The sequence below is a fragment of the Pituophis catenifer genome, unplaced genomic scaffold, assembly GCF_029215685.1.
Source record: "Pituophis catenifer annectens isolate HBS135680 unplaced genomic scaffold, rPitCat1.0.hap2 SCAF_2, whole genome shotgun sequence".
Lineage (NCBI taxonomy): Eukaryota > Metazoa > Chordata > Lepidosauria > Squamata > Colubridae > Pituophis > Pituophis catenifer.
This window is the reverse complement of record NW_027256882.1, coordinates 218,606,104-218,630,041: the sequence shown is the minus strand read 5'-3', so window position 1 is coordinate 218,630,041 and position 23,938 is coordinate 218,606,104. Positions and strand designations below refer to the sequence as shown.

General features: G+C 41.0%; 1 protein-coding gene across 1 annotated transcript in view; it reads left to right on the top strand.

Moving 5' to 3' along the window:
- CNTLN (centlein) overlaps positions 1-23,938 on the top strand; it is a 214,719-nt gene that overhangs the window by 145,765 nt on the left and 45,016 nt on the right. The window lies entirely within an intron of this gene.

Below are 23,938 nucleotides of genomic sequence, written 5' to 3'. Positions count from 1 at the left end.
TTACTGAAATCATGCAGATGGTTCACAAATCTGTCTGAAAAGATCAGGATGATGCATGATGCTTTTGAATACGAAGTGGCAAGATACAAAGATGACAAGGCTGTAATTGGTTCGTTTCTCAAGCGATACATATTTTGCTTCAAATGATTTATTTTACTGGATCAGTTTTATGAAAATAGAAATGGCAGGCATGGAGACAGGTTCTCCTGATAATTGATGTAAAGAATTTACAGAAATTCTGAACTGCTGTAGATTATACACGAAGGACCACTGAAATGTCTGAATGCATTTATAATTATGGTACTTGCCCTGATTTTAGTAGGCAAACATATTTTCATAAAAGATCAGCATTTTGTACACTGGTCAGTTTGCATTTTTTTTCCTGGTTCACCCCCACACTCATAAAGACATTATTTTTTATATAATTATATGCTATAACATGGAATCACAAGTGCATTTATATATCTCCACCTTCAAATATAATTTGAATTGTGTCATGGCCTTTGCTTTTAAAGACATAGTCAGATTTAGTAACACTATAAATGCCCTTTTGAAACACACATTTATTGGTAGTTTAGAAAGCCATAGTCTAGTCAAAAAGACTTTCTGTGTAGGAGCTGATTTCTACATAATACCAGCAATGCAAATTCAGTTGGATGTCCACATTACATTGATCATCCAGGACCCAATAAATGCATATACACTTCCTTCCATGCAAGTAGGAATTTGCATGACATTCATGCAATTAATTAATTAGCCAAAATAGGACTTGGTTAAAAAAAAATACAGACAGACTCATAATGTATGAACTGCCTTTCCCTAAATTGAATTGAAGGGCTCATCTTACATTCACTGATTCTGAAGTAACTTTACATTTTTTTTTTTTTAATTTGATTTATATGCCGCCCTTCTCCGGACACTCAGGGCGGCTTACAGTGCGTTAAGCAATAGCCTTCATACTTTTGTATATTTATACAAAGTCAGCTTATTGCCCCCACAAACTGGGTCCTCATTTAACCTACCTTAGAAAGGATGGAAGGCTGAGTCAACCTTGAGCCTTGGAGAGATTCGAACCAGCAGTAAATTGCAGGCAGCTGTGTTAATAACAGGGTGCTTTAAACCACTGTTTAAACCACATTAATTGATAAGAATAGGGAATAAATCTGTAGAAAGCAAAGGAATAAGCAAGAGATATATAAATGATTACAAACATTGGTACTGCTGAAAAACATGGATAACTTTGAAAAATCACTTTAGAATCAGTCGTTGCTTAGCTAGAGTAATCTGCCCAATTAATTATTTAATCCTTCACACCTAAACAAGATTTTTCCTTTTTTTGTCTTTCCTTCCCTGTGCATACCCCTTCTCTTCATTCTTCTCCCTCCTGTTTTATTCCTCTTTTTTTGGCTGTTTTGGCTTCTGGATGGAGGAAGCAGAATGTGTACATTTCTCTATAACAGTAATTGTGTGTTAATAAATGAGAATATTTGCTCGTGAGAGAGAATGATTGCTATATGTAGATGCAAGATCAGCTGATTCTATAAATATAGTAACTTTGTTTTATAAGCAAATAATGTTAATCAGCAGTTATTCATTAATTATGTTTTTTGTCTTGGATCTTCCCTTTTTGGAGTATTGTTTCTGGCATAAATATGACACATGATATGAAAATAATATACCATATTTTTTCTTGCTGGTATAACTAATACATAAAAAGATAAGACATAACATATAAGAAACATTAATGCTGTTCAAAAAAAGTAATTAATATAAAACAGATGTGAGAATCAAGGCAAAATATCTAAATATGTGCCAATTCTGATTTTTTTCTCAGCATCCACTTTTAACTGCGGTGCTACAGGGCTTGACTTTTTCTTTCTTTTTGTTTAATATCTACCTGAAATTTCTGGGTATCCTCATCAGTTTGGGGGGTCAGGTATGATCAATATGCTGATGATATCCAATTAGACCTCTTGACCTTGGGCCAACAAACAGATGCTTTTGAAGACCTGCCCAAGTGTCTGGAAGCTAGGCAGGCTTGAGTAAGAAGGAATAGACTCAGATTCTGTCCTGATAAGACAAAATGGCTGTTTGTTTGATCCCCTCATCCCCAGTTGTGGAGACATGCCATCTTTAGTCTTTAATGGGGTTGAACTTCCTATGTGAAACTAGTGCACAATCTAGAGATCCTCTTCCACTCACCATTTCTGTGATAGCAGCTGTGACCAAGGAGGCCTTTGCACAGGTTCATCTGATACACCAGTTGTGACCCTTGTTGGATAGGGAGATCCTTAAAACAGTCACTCAAGCCTTGGTCACTCTACATGTAATTTCCCAGTCTTGAAGAAGACAGGGAAATTACAACTGGTCCAGAGCAGTGTTGTAGGAATGCAATATTAAGGGTGCCATGATATGAGCAAATACTGTACACCTACTATTTTTCAAGCTGCACTAGCTGTCAGTTGACTTCTGGCTGCAATTCAAGGTCCTGGTTATCACTAAAATGCCCTTCATAGCTACTTGAGGGAATGCCTTTTTCCATATTTTTCCACTGGTCTAGTGAGACCAGCTAGAGTGGAGACACTTCAGATCCCATCAATCAAGTAGGATCACTTTGTGGGCCCCATGAAACATGTTCCTATGCTGTGGAATGCTATCCCTCTAGAGATCTGTACTGCTCTTATACTTTTCCACAAATTGTTAAAGACCAAATTAAACCCCTTCGATTGCTCTTTCTTTCTTTCTTTCTTTCTTTCTTTCTTTCTTTCTTTCTTTCTTTCTTTCTTTCTTTCTTTTCGCTGTATTTTTTGTCTCTGAAGTATGTTGTTTTCTTTTTAATTTTTTAAATGTGAACTGCACAGAACAGCTGTAAGTTTGTGTGACCTCAAAGCTGAAATTATAAATAAATTTTTGCTTTCAAATATTTATATTTTTTTATTATTATTTGTGCCTTCAGGTTGTGTTGACTCCTGACAACTGTCTATACTAGTCTCTGCAGCTATGATACTCTTAATAATACTACCAAAGGAGTAATCTATCCTTTAAAAGAGGCAGTAGCTCTTGTCCAGTAGCAATTAAGGAGATAAAATACCTTTAGTAAAAGTGCAGATATAAAATGTAGGCATTTAAGGAAGAAAACTTGTTTTTCTGAAACTCTATTGCTCAGGAAAAATTGATTTAGATACTGAATATTTTAATAGTCCATGAACAACAGCAGGTATTTTCATGTACTGTGTTTCTCATGATGTAATAAGAAATGTTATACTGTATGATCTTTGGTATCTCTGAAATACAGAGAAGGATGGAGTAGGAACAAAAATAAAGACTGAATTGATTCCAAAAAGTTTAAAATTGAAATGCCAGTAGCTTTACAGAATTTTGTTCCACATAATAACATATAATAACACCAAATTCATGTAACATTAACCTTGTGTAATGTAATAGCTCAGCTTTGTAAATGTTGATACATATTGTATATAGATAACCTTTGATTAAATAGAGATGAAGAAAATAGTCTTCTAACTGACAGATATTTATGCAATCACCCTTGAGAATAATGCCCAAATGCTCTGATAGTATGAGATTTGTTCTCAATTTAAGAGAATTTAGATGTTCTAGATTTTATTTAGATAGAACTATTATAATATCTGCAACTTGAGTATTGGCAATGTCCCTTGATTCCTATGTAGCTGTATTGATATATATGTATGGATGTAGATGAAAAGCTATAGACACATATATTGTATGTAGAAGCATATAATAGTAATTACATTGTTTGTAGTAGAATACAAAAGTCTATGTTGTATTTATTTATGCAATTTCTATAGCCATCCAACTTAATGAAGTGACTCTGGGTAATCCTTTTACTGTATTTTTTTTAAACACAGCTTTATATTGCATGGCATAGCATGGCATTACATGTTGCAATGCTGCTATAGTTTATTGCAAATCAAGAAATGTGGCTTGCCATTCCTAAGACTCATGTTGCATATTGATCTAAAGGACTTTGCATGTAAATAAAGAAGTTAAATTGTGCAAACAATGTTTCAAAATCACAGAATCTTGATATTGCTGTGAAGGGATGTGATATTTCAGAGATTCCTTTGAAAAATATCATTATTGGCACAATCCAGGGAAAAAACTTTTTTTAAAGGTTGTTTTCTTTCTCCTGCATTCCCCATGCCTGATGGCAGTGCTGTAATTTTCATCACCAGATGTCTGCTCAGATTAAGACATCCTCTGCTGTATGTACTAACTAGAGTAATGACAATTATACATGGGTAAGATATAACATTTGCACAGCAAAAACACATAGAGACACAAGGGATGTACAATTTAGTGCAAAACTACCATATTGTAATTTAAATCAGTAATTATTGTCTTTTAAATGTAGCAACCCAGTTATAAAGGCCCCACAACTACAAAGTTACCCAGAATCCTTTGCTATGGTTCCCATAGTGCTCTAGAAGTGGCACCATAGGAGTAATTGTATTGTTTTATGGGTTGCCTTTGACATCAGAAAAGGACTTAGTAGCAGAGCGAACCATCTTCATCTGAAGAGGCCAGGATTTTAAAAAAGGAACAGACTTTCAACCCACTAGGTAACTGTTTGCAGCTCCTTTGGGTAGCACTACACAAAAGTTGAAAGCAGTTCTTCAGGAGCATTCTTCCAGATGTGTAACTGTTCTCTTTCTTTTTAAAGTCTCTGTTTGATATTGCCATACTTCAACCTAAAGAATTCCTGCAATAGTACTTTAAAATCCACTGCAGGCACTTCTTGAACATTTCCAGCATTGTTAGTAATTTGTAAAAGGAAATCTTGGCTACCTGATGCTTTCTTCATTTTACACCGAAAGACTTCTGAACATTTTACAGTTAGCTGCTGCTTCCATTTGGCATAACTTTAAAAAAAGATACATGTGTTCAGGTTTTTTTTTTTAAAGGCACCCTCAAAAAATAAAAATGCCATTACATTTATTTTTTCACTATTCTTCAAAATCAACTTAGTTTTACTGCTCTTGTTCATTTTCAATTCTTTACATTCCCTAAAATGTAGGTTGTAGATTATGGAATTATAATAGAGTAGGCAGTCTATCTGACTAATCTCAGCAAAATCAGACCTTGATAATACTAGATGACAGACCACCAAGAAATACCACAGCAGTAGCCTAGACTGGAAAGCTCGCAAATGATTCTAGAAGAATCCCGCAGCAAATATTTCCATGTTGTTGACAAAACAGCTATAGGGATATGCTCCTGAAATCACCAGGAATTAGTTTTGAATGATAAAAACTCTTTTACCTTACATATGAAGCATCATTTCTTAAATCCACAGTCTACTATTTAAATGAGTTCCCAATCCTAAATTTGAATGAGGATAAACTAAACCTGCTTTTGCTATAACCATAGACCAGCTAAGATAGAAAAACGTGTTACTTCTGCCCAAAGATTTTTTTCCATGACTTTCCAAATATTCTATTCTAGGAGGGAAGCTTAATTTCACAGACAATCTATTTTCTGCTACCTTCTCTTATTGTTATCATTATTCTGATTATTATTACTGTGTTGTTTTGCATGTACTTCTGCATGGGCAACAAATTCCTTGGGTGTCTAATCACACTTGGCTAAATAAAATATTCTGTTCTGTTTTAGTTCTAGTTGGTTTTAAGGTTCTAGTTCTAGTTCTAGTTGGTTTAGTTTTCTAGTTCTAGTTGGTTTTAAAGTTTGATTTTAACATTCCATGTTTTAAGTTAGATGTAACTGTAGGCCGCCCAGGGTTAGCCTATAGTAAGATGGGCAGCCAATAAATTTTATAAATAAATAAACTCTATTTCATTAATTTCAGCTCTTTATCTTTTAGTTTTCCTGTAGTCTAAGTTACAATCTTTCATACGATATGATTGTCACTATATGAGCTTGTTGGCCATTGCTTTGGTCAACTGAGCATATTTGCACAATATGCTTTTAATAAATAGAGATGGTATAGACCAGCGGTCATCAACCTTTCGGACCTCAGGGACCACTAAATTCATAATTTTAAATCCCGCGGACCACTAATATGATCTGCCTAATGACCAGCTGGGTGGGCAAGGCTAGATGGTCATGTGACTGGGTGGGCGTGGCCAACTCAATGTCACTTATGTCTACTCACCCCTCCCCTCCCAGCCACTCCTCCCCTCCCTGCCCGGGCTCCTTAGGGCCCCAACAGGAAGCAGTTGTTGGAGCTAAGCAGCCACCACAAGAAAGAGTTGGCAAAACAGCTCAGTTCAAATTGGATCTGGCTGAGAAGGAGGCTCAGCAGAAGCACCTCACCGAGGACTATGAGCATAGGCTTTCCAAGCAGAGGGAAGACCTGCGGGAGTGCAAGGCCAGGTACAGGTGCTTGGAGGCTCAGCAGGCTGAGATGGTCAGCCAGTTCCATGCCATGATGCAGTCTCACTGGAACAAGGCCCTCCGGCTCTTTGCCACCAGCGGCGTTTCCCTTCAGCTTTCGCCCAAAGCCCCGCACCAGGAGGCTGAAGCAGAACCCAAGTCAGAATTTCTGTCTACCTCCAACTCACACAAAAAGACCCCGAAGGGAGATACTTTCTGCATCAACACAAACGTTTATTGCACGTATCTGTCCCAGGGGCTGTAGTTTGAGGACCCTTGATTTAGTGCAATATAAAAAATGCAAATAATTTTTCTGCGGACCACCAAAATTTTCTCACGGACCACCAGTGGTCCATGGACCACCAGTTGGTGACCTCTGGTATAGACTGAGTGGTAGGTAAAAGTAACCACCGTCCCAGTCTGTTTGGACACTTTTTGGTCAATGTCCCCTGAGTACACCAAAACCTAGTTATTACTTAAACATACTCATGTCACTGTGTGCAAGCTGGGCTTTCTAATCTAGAGAATACTTTGCAAGCAATATTCCCTGCACCTTATCAACTACAATATAAAGAACCTTAAATTATTTGATAGTAACTTGGGGAAAAAATCCTATGCTACTATAAAATAGTAATTCCCCAAAACATTTAATACTATCTATTTTTTCTTTCATTAATTTACTATACCAAGTATACTTTTCACAGGAGAAAAGTTTAAAGTTTCTAGCACTTCCATTGTGACTTAACTATTTACACATTTTTAAAAACTATTTGATCATATATATAGGTGTAACACAATTACGGTATCACTGTGTTCCTTTGCACTTTTGATTCTTTAGTGTTTTGACACTAACAACATTTCCTGCCATTTTCTTGGGGTTATGTGAACTAAATTAGGTTCAGTTAGAGACTATTTGCAGAGATTCAGGATTTAGGAATTATTCTTGTGTCAGCTGTAATCAGCAAGCAGCTTGAAGATCTCCAGAAATATTAAGAGGAGCAGGGAAAATACACACAGCTATGTCCTGAACTCAAGACACAACTGCGCTACTTGGAACATTACCTAAGAAAATTTCCATAGGGAAAATATTTTTGATATTTGGAGGCAAAGAATTTAAAAACAACACTTAACTGAGCTACCAAACAAGCATCAGTCATTTTCGTATGTCCAAAATGATTCTCAGTCTCCAACCAAGTGCATAACTGACTTTTTTAACTACCCCCTCTTCCTTTTTGCTAACTCCGGTCAATGTCAGCAGGGATGAAACCTACGCCTGCTGTTTTATTGACTAATGCACTCTCCAGTTCTCCATAGCTGTAGGAATTCAATTTTTTAAAAAAACAAACCAATTGTAGCATATTGGAACACTCTAGACTGAAGAATTTTATCTTGTCCCAATTCTGGGAGAGAACTTGATTTGAGTATGATTTGCTCTGTGCTTACAACATTTGAAGCAGATATTTTTACAAACAACTCCAACTGTTTGTGCACCCCTAAACAGAATACACGAGCTTTTACAGTTAGTCAACAGTTTTTAACAGCATTTTGAAATGAAATATTATTGCACCAGCTAGAATACTGTACAATATGCTTGTCTTCTTTCTGTTCTCAACTTTGGACTATATATATTTTTTTAAATTTGATTTATATGCCGCCCTTCTCCGGAGACTCAGGGTGGCTTACAATGTGCTAAGCAATAGCCTTCATCCTTTTGTATATTTATACAAAGTCAGCTTATTGCCCCCACAACTGGGTCCTCAATTTACCTACCTTAGAAAGGATGGAAGGCTGAGTCAACCTTGAGCCTGGTGAGATTCGAACCTGCAGTAATTGCAGTCAGCTGGTCTTAATAACAGGGTGCTTTAGACCACTGTACTACCAAGGCTCTTATTTGACTTCTGATATACATTTTGAGGTAATAAAATATATAGAAAGGAATCCCAGATTATAAATTGTAGCCTTCTGTGGAAAATTCAAGCCTCTCAGAATCATATATTAAGAAAAAATTAAGTTCTTTATCAGTTTTAAAGATAAGAATACTAATTAATTCCTTCTTGAAGCAAGAAGTTAAAACTATTGTTGTTTTTTGCTTTTGTTTAATAAAAACCTACTGTTTTATGAAGTCCAAATAAAATTTGCATTTTGGAAAACTTAAGACCACACTTTGAAATTCTGATTATATAGAATTTGTGATTCAGATTTCAAGGGGAAAAAGAAATGGTTCTCTTAAAGGAGCAAATTTTCCAGGCATGCTTTCATGAGATCTTTTAAATAGCATATAGCATTTAGATTTTATTCCTGTTCCCTTATTAAAGTCATCCAAGTTAGTAACCAATAAATATTGTAATGTCAGAAAAACATTGAAGTACTTGGAGGTTTTCGTACTGTCATATATTATCATTATATATAATCATATTTAAGGATCTCCTTATTAATGCTAGTTAAAGGTAGGGGAGCAATAACCAAGGAATTAGTGTTTCAGATGGGGCTGTTAATATGTTCTGGATGGGGCTGATGTCCGTTAGGACGTTTTTTATTTGTAGGACAAAACTATTTAGAGATACTATATTCATATAACCATCATCATCCCCTAAGAAATAGCAAATATTGTTAATATTTTAATTGGCAGCTAGCTTGGGATTTTCTTTGACTGTTCTAGTAGTTATAATATGAAAGTCCTTTGCACTCTTTTTAACAGCTGCCATTTCAGATGTTTTTTGTTTTTTTTTACTTTACATTGGTAGCCTGTGTGGAAGACAATCCAAGTAGAGTACTCAGTACACATCCTGTACGCTGGATCCTCGAGGGCTGCTGTGGCTTTTGCCAGATGAAGCCTTTTTGATTTTGAGGTTGATGAAACACAGTGCTGTTATTGATCTGTGCATGACATACCCCGTCTCTCTGCTGGCAGAGTGTAGCAACATTTATCCAGGAATTTGTGAAATGTCACTTGGATCATGTTTGTAAGATAAACGGTGTGAAAAGCAGAATCCAAGCTAAGAGTATATGTGGGATTGAACGTGACTATCTTCTTTCTTTCTGTGTCCTGCTCTAGCTCAGCCAAAGGCAATGGTTATGTTTTTTTTAATATTAAGCTTCAGATAATTCGGAGAAGTATGATTGTCACTTGAAATACTCTGTGAAATAACATATTATTTTACCACTCTATTTTGAATAGAGTGCATATGGGATCAGAGTATGTTCACTCTGTTAAACTTCATTCTGTGATCTGAATAACACCAGTCAATCATTGTATATAAGGGGAAAAAAACCAGGCATTGTTTTTGAACCAAACAAGAGCTTCCTATGTGACTTCAACTATGTAAAAACTAGCAAAGGTAGCCATAGATCCACACACCTGTATTCAAACATTTCTCCCTTGGTCTTGTAACTTTTTCTTGATCTTTATCTTGATTTGGATTCTGTGTGCCTGTATCAGCAAAACATCTGAAATGTTTGTCTTCTACAATATACTACTGCCTTTCTTATTGATTACTTATTCTTATTTACTGCCTTTTTTCTGAGAGCTCAAGTGATTTACAACAGACTCTTAATTATATCCCCACAAGAAACTTATCAAGTAGCCTGGATTGAGGGAAAGTGACTGACTCAGAGTCACCCAGTGAGCTCTGTGGTTGATGGACCAGTCCAATACTTTAAAATATCCTGACTCTCTAATACAGCATTTGTCATTACGATTATTTAAAAAGGGTGGAATATGGAGAATATGGCCCCCTTTATTGAAACAGCACTGTCTCATTTCTCATCTTCTCATTTTTCTTACTATTTTCTCCTATTGGTTTCTTATGTTTTATCAATTGTTGTTTGTAATGATAGTACGATGATCATGACCTATGACTTATTACTTGCTGTTTATACGTACACTGTTAGCTTATGCACCGGAAACAAATTCCTTGTGTGTCTGATCACACTTGGCCAATAAAGAATTCTATTCTATTCTATTCTATTCTATTCTATTCTATTCTATTCTATTCTATTCTATTCTATTCTATTCTATTCCATTCCATTCCACTCCACTCCACTCCACTCCACTCTAATCCACATCTGCTCTGCTCTGCTCTGCTCTACAATTTAAATGATGTAGAATAATCTCAAGTTTTCCTCCAAAGATTTCTAACAGCCAAAACTAGTATAGTCTCATTGAGAGAGTTGCCAGCGACAGTTACTAGCTGTGTTCAATAATTGTATATAAAAAGCTACTCATTTTAACTAATCCTTTTGCATAGAAAACCTGTGCAGCTGTGTGTTATTTACGTTTCTCAAATGTAATAAGTCATTGGTGATCAAAAAATGAAGAACACACCTATTGAGCAGAATAACTCATCTAAACAAGAGAAATGATAGGATCAAGCTCAGGAAGAATCTCCAGACCTGCAATTTCTGTCACTCAGACTAAGTTGAATAATGTCTATTTAAAACAGTGGCTTGGTCTTGGATCATAAGCAAATAAATACATCAGAGGCAAATTCTCTGCAGTCTCATAAATCATGAACATATATGCTAAATAGATGTATGTGTGTGTGTAATTCTTCAAATTTCCAGCATTGCAAATAATAGGTTGGTTTGTTTGTTTTGGGTTTTTTTTGCCTCAGTTGCATAGTCCCTGCTTTTTTAGAAACCAGATCACTTGGATTCTCAGATCTTTCCCAGCTATTGACTTTTCAAATTATTTTAGATATCCTTTTCTCTAAAACATAAAGATCTGAAGAATTGGGTTGTGCCATGTTTTATTAGTTTCTTGATTACTGGCCTTCTCACAATTCTGCATAGTCTCAGATAAGTGTTTTAGTGTTAGCTGAGAACATCAAACAGAAGTGTATGAACTATAATATATAACACAATGATTAAAAGAAGAAAAAGTAATGTACAGTACATTTAATAGCAAATAAGTGAAGCAATGGTATATCTAAACATAGCAGTTTTGCTTTTCAGAAGCAGATTTAGATATTTATGTTTATAAATGTATATTCAAGTGGTATATATTCATAACTGGGAGTCAAATATACTTTGTATTACCAATATTTCCAAGTATTAGTAATAATATTATAATAATATCAGTAATTTGGCCCAGTTTAAAACAAATTCCTTTGTTCTGTGGAGAGTTAATATCTGCTCTGCTATTTCTAATTGCATAGGAGGAATTACAGAAAATTTTCTCTCCTTACTTTGAAAAAAATACATTGCTAAAAATAAATTTTTGACAAATCTGCTTACATTTTATGTATGCAATGAGTTACTGTCTTCATTTGGTATGAAATAGTTATCTTAAATAATAAACAACCTTCTAAAGGCAGGTTTTCCACACCATCTTTATTTCAATTTCATTATATTTTTCTAAGTGGAAAACAGATGGTAGCATTTCTCCCCCATTGAATATTAGTGTAACATATTTGTGCGCCTGATATCTGAAGCATGTGAATAGTTAGGATTGCTTGTGTTAAATTTGTAATGAGTTGTAGGGATTGTGAAATTCCCTGACCGAGCATCATGTACGTTTTTCATGAGACTTGTAATTCTAAGATATGGTAAATAGTGGCTAAAAGTAAGATTTCCTTTGACTTCGGCTCAACAGCTGGTGGCTTTGTGGTCATGTCCACATAAATTTTGTGGTAATAATACAGAAGTGCTTTACCACAGCTTTGTTTCACGTTTTATATTTTTAACTAAACAGTTTTTCAACTTCCTTTATAGCTCTGAATTTATAGCTCTGGGTTTTTCAGATATGAGGCTTCAGTCCTGCCTTGAAATACCAGAAACTGAGGGTGAAATCTTGTATATGCAAAGCATGTGCTCACTTCATTCAAGTGATGTCTTATTTTTCAAATATGACATTGATAATAGAATCAGTCTTCTGTCAGTGTTGTTTCTGCCCACTAAGTAATCATAATTTGCCTTCTGACAAGGGAATAAAGAAATTAGTGTAAAAGTTAATTTCCATGCCTTAGGCCTGATCAATGCTCTAGGCAGATGTCATTCTTGCTAGTGAGAAATAAGCCCCAAGTGTTAATTTTGTTCATGCACAATCTTTTTTTAAAATAGATTTTTGAATAGACTGTTGCTTGAGTAGTTCAGTCGTGTAAGAAATGGCTTTTCAGAGGTGATTCTAGGATTCTTGTTTTAAATATATATTGTAGTTTCATTTGAGAGGCCAGTGGTAGCAATGGTTTCTGTTGTATGACTATCTATAGTTTATTCTTTGTAAGCACTGCTGGTTTGTTTCTAGGTAGCAAGAATTTAATAGCCATAGGAGTCATGACAGAAAAGGACCAGCAACATTTTCAAGTTAGGTACAACATAAAAATGTCTTTTGTTCTCTCATGTAATATTTTTAAATTACCCAAATTATTGAATCACACATTATTTAGGTATTCTTGCTATAAGTCTCATTAATTTCATAGATCAAATATTTTCTAGAGATTGAAAAGCCCTAAGGTTATATACCTCTCTTCATCATATCTCTAAACTGAGAGTCCTGGATTTACATTAACCAAAATAAGCATGTTCTTAGGGCATCAAGGGAAAGGGGCACCATAAAGTTTTCCCCTCCTAGCTATTAAGCCCTTTACTTTTTCCCTTCCACACTCAATTTTAGTTTCCACCATTTATTAAGTCTTAATATCTTGTTAGTTAAACAGTGGAAGGGCCAAGGGGCATCATTGTTGAGCTGTGCTTGGGGCACCAGTTGGCCTTGGATGATAGGAGTTAATTCTCTGGTATAGAACATATTTTAAAATACTATAATAACTGTACATGCTATAATTTCATGTTCTGTAAAGTCAACATATTGGAGAGATAGGTGTAATAAATTTAATTTACCAACTGGGCATTAATATGTGTAGGTATTAATATGATCTTTTGAAATGAAAACTACATCGAATAGAATGAAAAATATATACAAAAGCAATTGTATATTATAAAGCAATATTTATGAACTGATAGTGCCAATCTATATTTCTCTTTTGGGATATAAACACTTTTTAAATATTTTGTTAATTCTATCTTTATTATTTTTATAAATCATTCAAATTGTCAAACTTACCTAATATTTCTTCCCCCTCCTGCTTTCCCCACAACAACGATCTTGTGCGGTGAGTTGGGCTGAGAGAGAGTGACTGGTCCAAGGTCATCTTGCTGGCTTTTATGGTTAAGGCAGGATTAGAACTCACAAACTACTACTTTCTCCATTGTGGGTGGAGACAGCAGCCAGGATGGGTTGTGCCCGTCTGCTAAGCTGATAGACTGAGCCCGTCCAAGTTGTTAAGTCCCGCCCTTGTTACTGGGAAGACCCAGCTTTTGGCTCAGTCTGTCAGCCTAGACAGGCGTGTGGGACTGTTCCTCTTGCTAAAATTTCTCTCTTTCTTGGTATCTATTACTATCGATAAGTATTTAGTGTGGATTTACTGGTTTTTCGACTTGGACTGTTACCTGGACTGATTTGGATTCCCCTTATTTCCATAGGTGGTGAGTTCCTCTACCCCAGTGACTGGCTTTGCTAGTTATCTGGGGTGGAACTTTCTTCCTTCATTCCTTTTTCAGCAGTGAGAGGGTTTTTTTCTTGGTATTTGTGGAGCATTACGCCCCCGTTTGTGTTAATTTAGCCGTTAGATTCACCAACGCCTAAATCGGCTTCTGCGGAGTTTTCGCGCTCCCACCCTTTACCTCCCGATCGCCATTTGTATTGCTGCCGGCCGTTGCTAACTTCTCCTCTCACGAGTCGATTTACTTTTACTATTTGCGGCTTTCACATAGAATTGGCTAGCGGAGCCTCGCCCCTCAGCAGGAGCCTGCAGAGCGGAGCCTCTGTTTTTTTATGCGGATTGCAGACCGCGGAGCTATTTGAGCACTGACGTTTGGAATTTTGGCGCGAAGAGGCCTCTTTGAATATCGTCGGCTTGCCGTTTTCCCCTGTCATCATATCAGCGGTTTAGCGCCAAAGGGGAGTAGAGAAGGATTTGGTGGGGCTTCGCGCGCCCCCCCCCATCGCTATCTGCGTCAGTGCCTCCGGGGGGAGAACGGTTTAATTTGAACAGTTTTGCGCTCCTTTGGTGAGCCTCTCTGGCAACTTTTTAGCGGAGTTTTTTCGCGCTCCCCCTTTATTGGCCCGGTCATTTGCCTCTGTGTGGCCTTACTGGAAGGTGGAGCTTCGCGCCCCCCCCCAATTTCTAACTGGGAGGCAATCTGTGACATTTCTAATAGTGGAGCTTCGCGCCCCCCCCCCCCAGCTCTGAACTGTCATTATAGCTACTGTCTAATCAAGTCAGTAAGTCTAAGTGGAGTTTTTACGCTCCCTGTTCCAGCTGCTAGGTTAGGGGCCTCCTGATTTCGACCTGTGCTTCTTAACGACAGTTCATTGTTTTGCGACTCTCCCTTCCATAGGGGTGTATTTTCTCATTGTCACAGCTATCAGCTTCCCTTATTTGAATCATGCCCAAAGCTTCGCACAAGTCAAAGCATGGGCGCAGGGCAGGGCGCTCAGACAGCCCTCAGCATGAAAGGGCTTCCCCTCCCAGGCGGGACAGCGTGCATGTCTCCTCTAAACAAGTGGAGGCTGATCCATCAAGGCCCCGTCATAAGCCTTCTTCTCATTCACTACCATCTCGCGCAGAAGCCCGCAGGGATAAAGTTCTTCAAAAGCTCTGCGATAAGGCTAGTAGGCAGCATCCATCAGCCAAGGGGTCTTCTACGACCTCGCTTCACGCGACTACAGCCCAGGATTCTGGGGCGCAGGCTGACCAACTGTCTCTTCAGGACTGCCCTGCTGTTATTCAGACTGCCGATCTCTGGGGCGCTTCCACGACCTCTGCCTTGGAGGCTCCATTGGTGCCTCCTCCGCCGACTCCTTCATCGGATGTGGCTAACTCAGCATCTGCAAACTCCTCAGCACCCGCCCCTGAGGCGGGGGCAGCGCTACCCGTTAATTTCTGGTCTCCTGAGCGAATCCAGCAACTCATAACAACTACGGTGCAACAGTCATTGGCGACTCAATTGCGACCAACTAGCGGGGCCGCTTCAGTTCAATCTGACGCGACGCTGTCTCGGATGGATGTCGATCAGGACGATGTCCTTTCCATAGCCGCCCCGGATTCTCCGGTTTCATTGCTGGCTGATGAGGAATCTCAGGAGTTGGAGCTCTCGGAGGACGAGGATCTTCCCCCCGATCAACCGGCTTTTACGGGCTTGTTTCCCCAGTCCTTGTTCAAATCTCTACTGCACAAGGCTATTATTACGGCACAGCTCAGCTCTCCCTCCCCGTTGCCAGATACATCAGGTACGGCTAAAGGGGCTCTCAACCCTCTTTTTGCAGAACCACCCAGGCCGGTAGACTCCATTCCTACCCCTCCATTGTTCCTCGATGTGATTCGGAAGCAGTGGTCCTCGCCTAGTTCGACACCGGCTCCTACAGCGTCGGACCGACGCAACTTCAACGTTGCTCCGGATCTTACCTCCCTTCTTCAGGTCCCATCCGTGGACGCTCCGGTGGCCGCTCTCTTACCTCACACTGCGGTCCCGGGTGATCCAGATGAAGGACTGCGCCCGGAGGAGCGCCGGGCGGAGCAGGTGTTGCAGCGGGCCCATCAGGGCGCGGCGTGGGCCATTCGAGCGGCTTCTACAGCATCTTTCTTTAATCGTACAACTCTCCTATGGCTCCGTCATCTGCATGAATCTTTGTCTACGGAAGATGTCCGTGTACGACAGGAACTGAACAAGATTATCGCCGCAACACAGTTCTCAGCGGATGCCACCCTCACTGCAGCTCGCTTTGCGGCCAAGTCCCTTGCTTCTTCCATTACGGCCCGCCGCTTGGTCTGGCTCCGCCATTGGCAGGCCGACGCCAGGCATAAATGGCGTCTGGCTTCGGTCCCTTTTGCCGGTTCCAAACTGTTTGGGGATCCCCTTGAGGCTTTTTTGACCGAGACCAAGGACAAACGAAAGATTCTCCCACCTGTTTTCCGTAGGGGGGAACCGAGATTCCATCCATATCCGTCTCGGCCCTTTCCTCGTTCGTATGAGGGTGCTAATCATCCCTCTTCTTCCTCGAGGCCTCAAGGGAATTATCAATCTAGACAGCGGGGCTTTCAGGACAGGGCGTCCAGAGGTAGGAATTTTGTTTCGAAGCGGCCCTTTCGAGGGGGAGGAGGTCGTTTCTCCAGACGCCGTCGTTAACAGCATTCCGGATCCTCCAATAGGGGGCAGATTGGCCCTCTTTGCCCCTGTTTGGGAGGGTTCCACTTCCGATAAATGGGTCTTGGCCACCGTTCGATCTGGCTTGGCCATTGAGTTTCTCTCCCCTCCTCCGAGGTCCTTTGTGCGCTGTCCGCTTTCCAACAACATCGAGAAACGATCCCTTATGGACTTGGCGGTTCAGCATCTCCTTTCAATCAGGGCTATCCAACCGGTTCCTGAGGTTGAACAGGGTACGGGATTCTATTCCCGAGTTTTTCTAGTGCCAAAGTCATCGGGGGGGTGGAGACCCATTCTGGACCTCAAGCGCTTGAACCGGTTCATCGCTTATCGGAAGTTTAAGATGCAGTCCTTGAAGTCCATCCTCGACGGTGTTCGGAGGGGCGATCTCCTCTCTTCCATAGACCTCACCGAGGCCTACCTCCATATCCCCATCTTACCATCCCATCGCAGGTTCCTGCGGTTCTGCTACGGGGGACGCCATTTCCAGTATCGGGCCTTGCCCTTTGGCCTTTCCTCTGCCCCTCGTACCTTTACGAAGGTGCTGGCTGCCTTAGCAGCATCCCTTAGGGCAAAATCAATCCGTCTTCACTGCTATTTGGACGATATTTTAATTCTATCGCCCACCCAGCAGCAGGCTTCGTCTGACCTGCAACTGGTTCTCCAGACCTTGGCGGCCCATGGCTTTTCTATTAACTTAGAGAAGAGCCATTTTGTCCCGTCCACTCGTTTACTCCATCTGGGGACTATAATCGATTCGGTGGAGGGGAGGGTCTATCTTTCACAGGACCGCCAGGACAGTTTGCGGGTCCTTATCCGTAAGGTTGTCCGGGCCAGAGCAGTGTCTCCCCTCGTCTTGTCCCAGCTATTGGGCAAGATGATTTCCGCCATCTCAATAGTTCCCTGGGCCCAAATGCACTCGAGGGAGCTGCAGTGGTTCCTTTTGCCGTTACAGAAGGCGGGCAGAGGCACCTCTTCCATTTCGGTTCCCATTCCCAGTAAGGTACTCAGGTCTCTTGGGTGGTGGCAGTCTCCAGCATTATCTAGAGGTTCTCTTTTCTTTGATCCACAGAGGGTAGTGGTAACAACGGACGCCAGCCTTCAGGGCTGGGGGGCCCATTGTCTGGGCCAAGTTGCGCAAGGCACCTGGAACAGCACGGATGCCCGGCACTCCATCAACTGGCTGGAACTTCGGGCGGTCTACCTAGCGCTTCGAGCCTTTCATCGCCTCATCTCAAGATCTCACGTCCTGGTCCTCACGGACAACATCACGGCGAAAGCCCATATCAACCGCCAGGGGGGCACGCGGTCGCTCTCTCTGATGTCGGAGGCTCTGAGGTTGGGACTCTGGTCGGAAATTCACCTTGCCTCCCTACGGGCAGAGCACATTTCCGGCGTTGCCAATATACAAGCAGACTGGCTCAGCCGCCGGCGCCTGGATCATGCGGAATGGCGTCTTCACCCGCACATTTTTCGTCAAGTCGCCTCTCACTTCGGCGCTCCTGTGGTAGACCTCTTTGCCACATCGGACAATACTCAGCTCCCGCGCTTCATCTCGCGGTACCCGTCGCCTCAGGCGGAGGCGATCGACGCCCTCCGTTCCCCTTGGCCCCCGGGACTCCTATACGCGTTCCCTCCAGTCCCGCTCCTATCCCGGGTGATTCGCAAGTTGTTATTGGAACGGGCGGAGATCATTCTGGTGGCTCCGCATTGGCCTCGCAGACCTTGGTTTGCGGACCTAGTGTCATTGTCAATAGCCCCTCCCTGGCAGCTACCTCAGCCAGCGGATGCACTGACTCAAGGGGCTATACGGCACCCCGACTTGCAGTGGCTGCGTCTGACCGCCTGGCGGTTGAGCGGTGCGCCCTAGGTGAGGCCAATATCCCAGTAGACGTGATAAACATCATTCAAGCTTCCCGGAGACCTTCTACGGAGCGCATTTACTCGGCCACCTGGAGGGCCTTTTGTTCGTGGTGTGAGAGGAATGGGGTTCCTCCCCTCCAGGCCTCGATTGTCAATGTACTGGTCTTTCTACGAGAGGGTTTTTCTAACGGACTTTCTCCCAACACGTTGCGAAGGCAGGTAGCGGCTATCTCCTCGATTCTGACATTTGGTTCGTTGTCCTCTCTGGCCCAACACCCTTTAATTCACCGTTTTTTGCGGGGCGCTACCAATTTGCGTCCTCCAGTTCTGCATAGATATCCAACTTGGGACCTCTCCATTGTCCTTAATTCTCTCACAGCTGCCCCATACGAGCCTCTGCGGACAACCAGCCTTCGGCTTCTAACGTGCAAAGTTGCCTTTCTGGTAGCGATTACCTCGGCTCGCCGCATATCAGAGATGGCCGCCCTCTCCATCCGCACTGACCTTTGCGTATTCCACACGGACCGTGTGGTACTTCGTCTGGACCCTACGTTTCTGCCTAAGGTCAATACCACTTTCCACCGCATGCAGGAACTGGTCCTGCCCAATTTTTGTCCTCGTCCAGCTCATAGGCTCGAGCAGCGGTGGCATACCCTAGATGTCCGACGGGCACTGCGTATCTACATCAAGCGAACGGCGGGCCTCCGTAAAACAGAATCTCTCTTTGTTTCCTTCCTGCCGGTTTCCTTGGGTAGTAAGGTGTCATCATCGACGATTGGACGATGGATCCGGCAAACGATCGCTAAGGCCTACGAGTTACGCTCCCTTCCAAGGCCTCCCCGTCTGACGGCTCACTCTACCCGCAGCGCTGCGACTTCGGCGGCCTGGGCCACTCAAGCCTCTTTACTCGAAATTTGCAGGGCGGCTACATGGACTTCGCCTTCTCCGTTTATCCAACACTATAAACTGGACAAATTCGCGTCGGCAGATGCCGCCTTTGGTCGCCGCGTGCTGCAGCAGGTTCTTCAAGGGGAGGATGTTTCGGACCAGCCTGGTCCCTCCCAATTGTAGGGACAATGAACTTTGGTATGTCCCATCCTGGCTGCTGTCTCCACCCACAATGGAGAAGGGGCGTTGGTCCTACCTGAGACGCACCTTCTCGTTGGGTGGAGACAGCAGCCAGACCCCCCCTTTTTTTGTTTGTCTTTACCAGTCTGGTCTCTATCTCTGGTCCTTTTCTTTCTCACTTATTGGTGTCCCACACGCCGAGCCTGTCTTCTAGTCTTCGCCAAAAGCTGGGTCTTCCCAGTAACAAGGGCGGGACTTAACAACTTGGACGGGCTCAGTCTATCAGCTTAGCAGACGGGCACAACCCATCCTGGCTGCTGTCTCCACCCAACGAGAAGGTGCGTCTCAGGTAGGACCAACGCCCCTTCTAGCCTGGTGCTTTAACTACAAGACCAAATACTTCATTAGAGATTGGGATTTTTGGTGCTTTAAATATTCTTAAAAACTGTTTGGTTAATTCCATACCATATTTAGAATGACTTCAATAATAATATAACAAACCTCAATTGTCATAGCTGTCGGTGCAGTATATCTTGAAGTTATGTTCATTTATACTAGATAACTGAATTTCAAGGAGAACCAAGTTATGATAGGCAATTAGCAGTAATTAGAAAGATTCAATTCAATGAGATGTCAACATTGGATTGCTTAAAGAAACAGCTGAATGTCAGGCACTTGAAAATAAAGTATTTCTTCCCTTGACATCCAGGTATGGCGTATGAAATATGAAATGTTAATTTAACTTTTCTGCTTATTATTCATGTGCAATATTATTTTGTCATTCAGCTACTACTTTGACAGAATTCAAGGAGTCTTAGAAGAGTGCTTCTGGAATAAAAGATTAATCTGGCCAAAGGCTGATGAAGTCTAATAACTATCTAAACTAGTTGTTAAAAAGTGTGCTATATTGCTTTGTCTTGCCTGACATTTTGTGATATACTGTATTGTCTTCCAGCAAATATCCAAAGATAGTTTATAAATATGTGCTCTGCCCTTAAACAAATTCTAAATTGTAGATGATGATGATGATGATATTTGTGCAAAGATCAATGTCATGATGGAAGACACAGTTGCTGGTCAATGGTGGTAGATTGGAAGAAGTTAATATCAAAATTTCAAGGAGACTCGCTCTCAGCACTACTGTTTGTCATGGCACTGATTCCTCAATCAACAATATTGAATAACTCAGGCCATGGCTATGAAACATAGAAAACAACTGCCAGGCTACCCACCTCCTTTACATGGATGATCTGTATGGAAAAATATCTGAAATAGAATCACTGCTCAACACTATCCATATATACAGCAGTATATTGGAATGAAGTTGGACTGAACAAATGTGCCATGCTCACCATCAAACGGGACAATAGTGAAAAATGAAGGGATCAACTTGCCTTGTGGAAATAACATCAAAAGTCTGGATGAAGATGATCATTACAAATACCTGGGCATCCTTCAAGGTGACAGCATCAAGCACACTGAAGTCAAGAAGGTTAGAAGTGAATACATCAAGAGAGCGAAGAAGGTCTTAACATACAATCTCACTAGAGGAAATACCATAAAAGTAATTAACACCTGGACAATTCCAGCCATTAGATTATACAGCTGGAATAGCTGGACTCAAGCAGAACTAAAAGCCCTGGATAGGATAACCAGAAAAATACTGACAATGAATCATGCCCTTCATCCTTTCAGTGATTTTGACAGATTTCACTTAGCAGGGAAAATAGGTGGGGGTGAACTGTTGCAAGTACATCAGATGGTTGAAGACCGTGATAGCGAACCTATGGCACACGTGCCACAGGTGGCATGCATAGCCATATCAGTGGGCACGCCAGCTGAGCTCTGGTGCGCATGCGCGTGCCGGCCAACTGATTTTCAGGACTTCTGGGCCCACCAGAAGTAGGGAAACAGGCTGTTTCCTGCCTCTGAAGGGCCTGGGGTGGCGGGGGTGGGAAGGCCCATTTTTCTTTCTTACCTGGTTCCAGATCCTGTCTATTTATCTGCAGAGGGCGAAAACAGCCTTTCCCACTCCCTCGGAGGTCCTCCAAAGGCCTGAAATGGCCCATTTCCCCACTCCCAGTGGGACAGGAAGTGACGTTTTTTGCTGTCCCCAGCCTCCAGAGACTCCTAGAGAGATTGGGAACAGCAAAAAATGTCACTTCCTGTTTAATGGGCCGTTTCAGGCCTTTGGAGGGCCTCTGAGGGAGTGGGAAAAGCTGTTTTTGCCCTTCCCAGATCAATAGAGAGGATCTGGAACCAGGTAAGAAAGAAAAACGGGCCTACCAGGCCATCGCATGCCAGGAGCAGGGGGGGAGAGAGGGAAGGTTGCGCGCACATGCGCAGGGCAGGGCACATAGAATTATCGATGTGGGCACGTGCGCGCGCGACCTTCCCCCGCCCCCCCCCCCTCTCCTGGCATGCGATGGCAAAAGGGTTAGCCATCACTGGTTGAAAAAGAAGAAAGGGCATGGAAGAATATCTGAAGGACAGTGAAGAAGTTGCACTGAAACTTGTATACCAGGAAGGCTTACTGCGTATTGGAGAGAACAAACTGGTCTACCAGAAAGACTAAATGGAAAACAGAAAAGAGACATGGGAAGACAAAGTATTGCATGACAAGTACATTTTAAAAATAGCAGGGAAAACAGATAATAACAAGATCTGGTAATGGCTAAGAGCTGGAAAATTGAAAAAGAGAAAGAGGGGCTAATTCTGGCTGCACAAGACCTTAAGAACAAACTCATACAAAGCTAGAATTGAGAAGACAGCAACAGAAGCAAGTGCTGCTTCTTCAAAGAAGCTAAAACAATGAACCACCTGGTTAGGTGCTACAAGAGGATTGCACAATCTGACTACAAACAATGGCATGGAAAAGTAACAACAATGGTATATTTGAAGCTTTGCAAGAACAACGGGACCATAAAATAGAGAAAATCATAAATAATGAAGAAGCTAAAGTGCTCTGGAACTTTAGAATTCAAACTGATATGCACCTGTCACATAATACCCCAATTGTCAATAAAAAAAAGATAAACAAGTCTGGGTAGTGAACATGGTAGTACCTGGAGGCAGCAGAATAGAAGAGGAAGAACTGGAGAAGATAACAAAATACCAAGACCTGCAAATAGAAATAGAATGAATCTTGCAAAAGAAAGCAAAGTTAATATCAATAATAACAGGCACCTTGGGTTCAATCCCAAAACAACTGGAGCACCACTTGAACACCATTGGCAAATTTACCATCAGTCAATTGGAAAGGGCAGCTTTATTCGGAACAGCTTAACATCCTATGATGATACCACTAACACCATCAAACATCAACATCTGCCTATCCCTGGTCCTTGGGAAAGACTCGATTGGTGGATAAAAATGGCATATACCATCTGAACATCTGGATGACTGTGCAATGAAAAATAATGCACATTAACAAAATCACCTTCAGTCAATTGCAAAATTGCTTTACTAGAAGTAGCTTACATCCTGTGACAATATCTTTAACACCAACAAAAAACAACATACGCCTATCCCAGATCCTTAAAAGAAATTCAATAGGTGGATAAAAATCTAATCTAAACTGGCTGACTGTGCAACAAACCATAATCATTATTATAATTGTTATAATTGTGTTACAAATAATGTATTGTTTTACAATTATAGATTTTAGCCAACAAAATTATTTAATGGTCTTACATGAACCAGACATGTCACCTCTCTGAAAGTACAATGAGAACAAATATTAGCCTCATTTACCAAAAAATCTCTCAAATTATGGGATTCAGTCAGTCATTAATCCATTTCCTTATCTCTATAATAGAATATAGGGCAAAGTTCAATATCTAAGTTCAACCATAATTTTGGACTTTTTTCTACAAAACAGGTGATAGAAATAGAGACCGATCTCTTTCAACTCCACAAGCCTAGATATTTGGTTTACTCAGATATATAATACATCAATTTTATTGCAATAAACTCCATATATCAAATACATTTCATTCTAATTAAATCCTAATATGTTCATTTTTTTTTAAAAAAAAAGTATACTCAAAATAATAGAATATATGTTTCACAGTCATATCTTTGGAAAAAGAGTTAACAGGCTGTGACAGATATTGTAATTCAACAATATTGTGGAAACATAGTAGGAGATCTGTTTAGTCAACATACATTTCTTGATGAATTCAGTAGATAATAGAAAAGCCAGCAGATGCATGGGCAAGCTGACTGAATTTAGTGTAAACAGCATGCATTATTCGAAAACCTCTCTAGATGACTGGCAGCAGGCTAGAACAGCAGCTGTAGGTGTAGAAAAGGCCAATTCCTTTTCTGTAGATATATTTTGATACTGATTCTCAGAGGATTTTAATTACCTGTGTGTGTTCTTTGTATGTCCAGAAGCAGTAGAGGAACCGTAATTAAGGTATTAGAATTT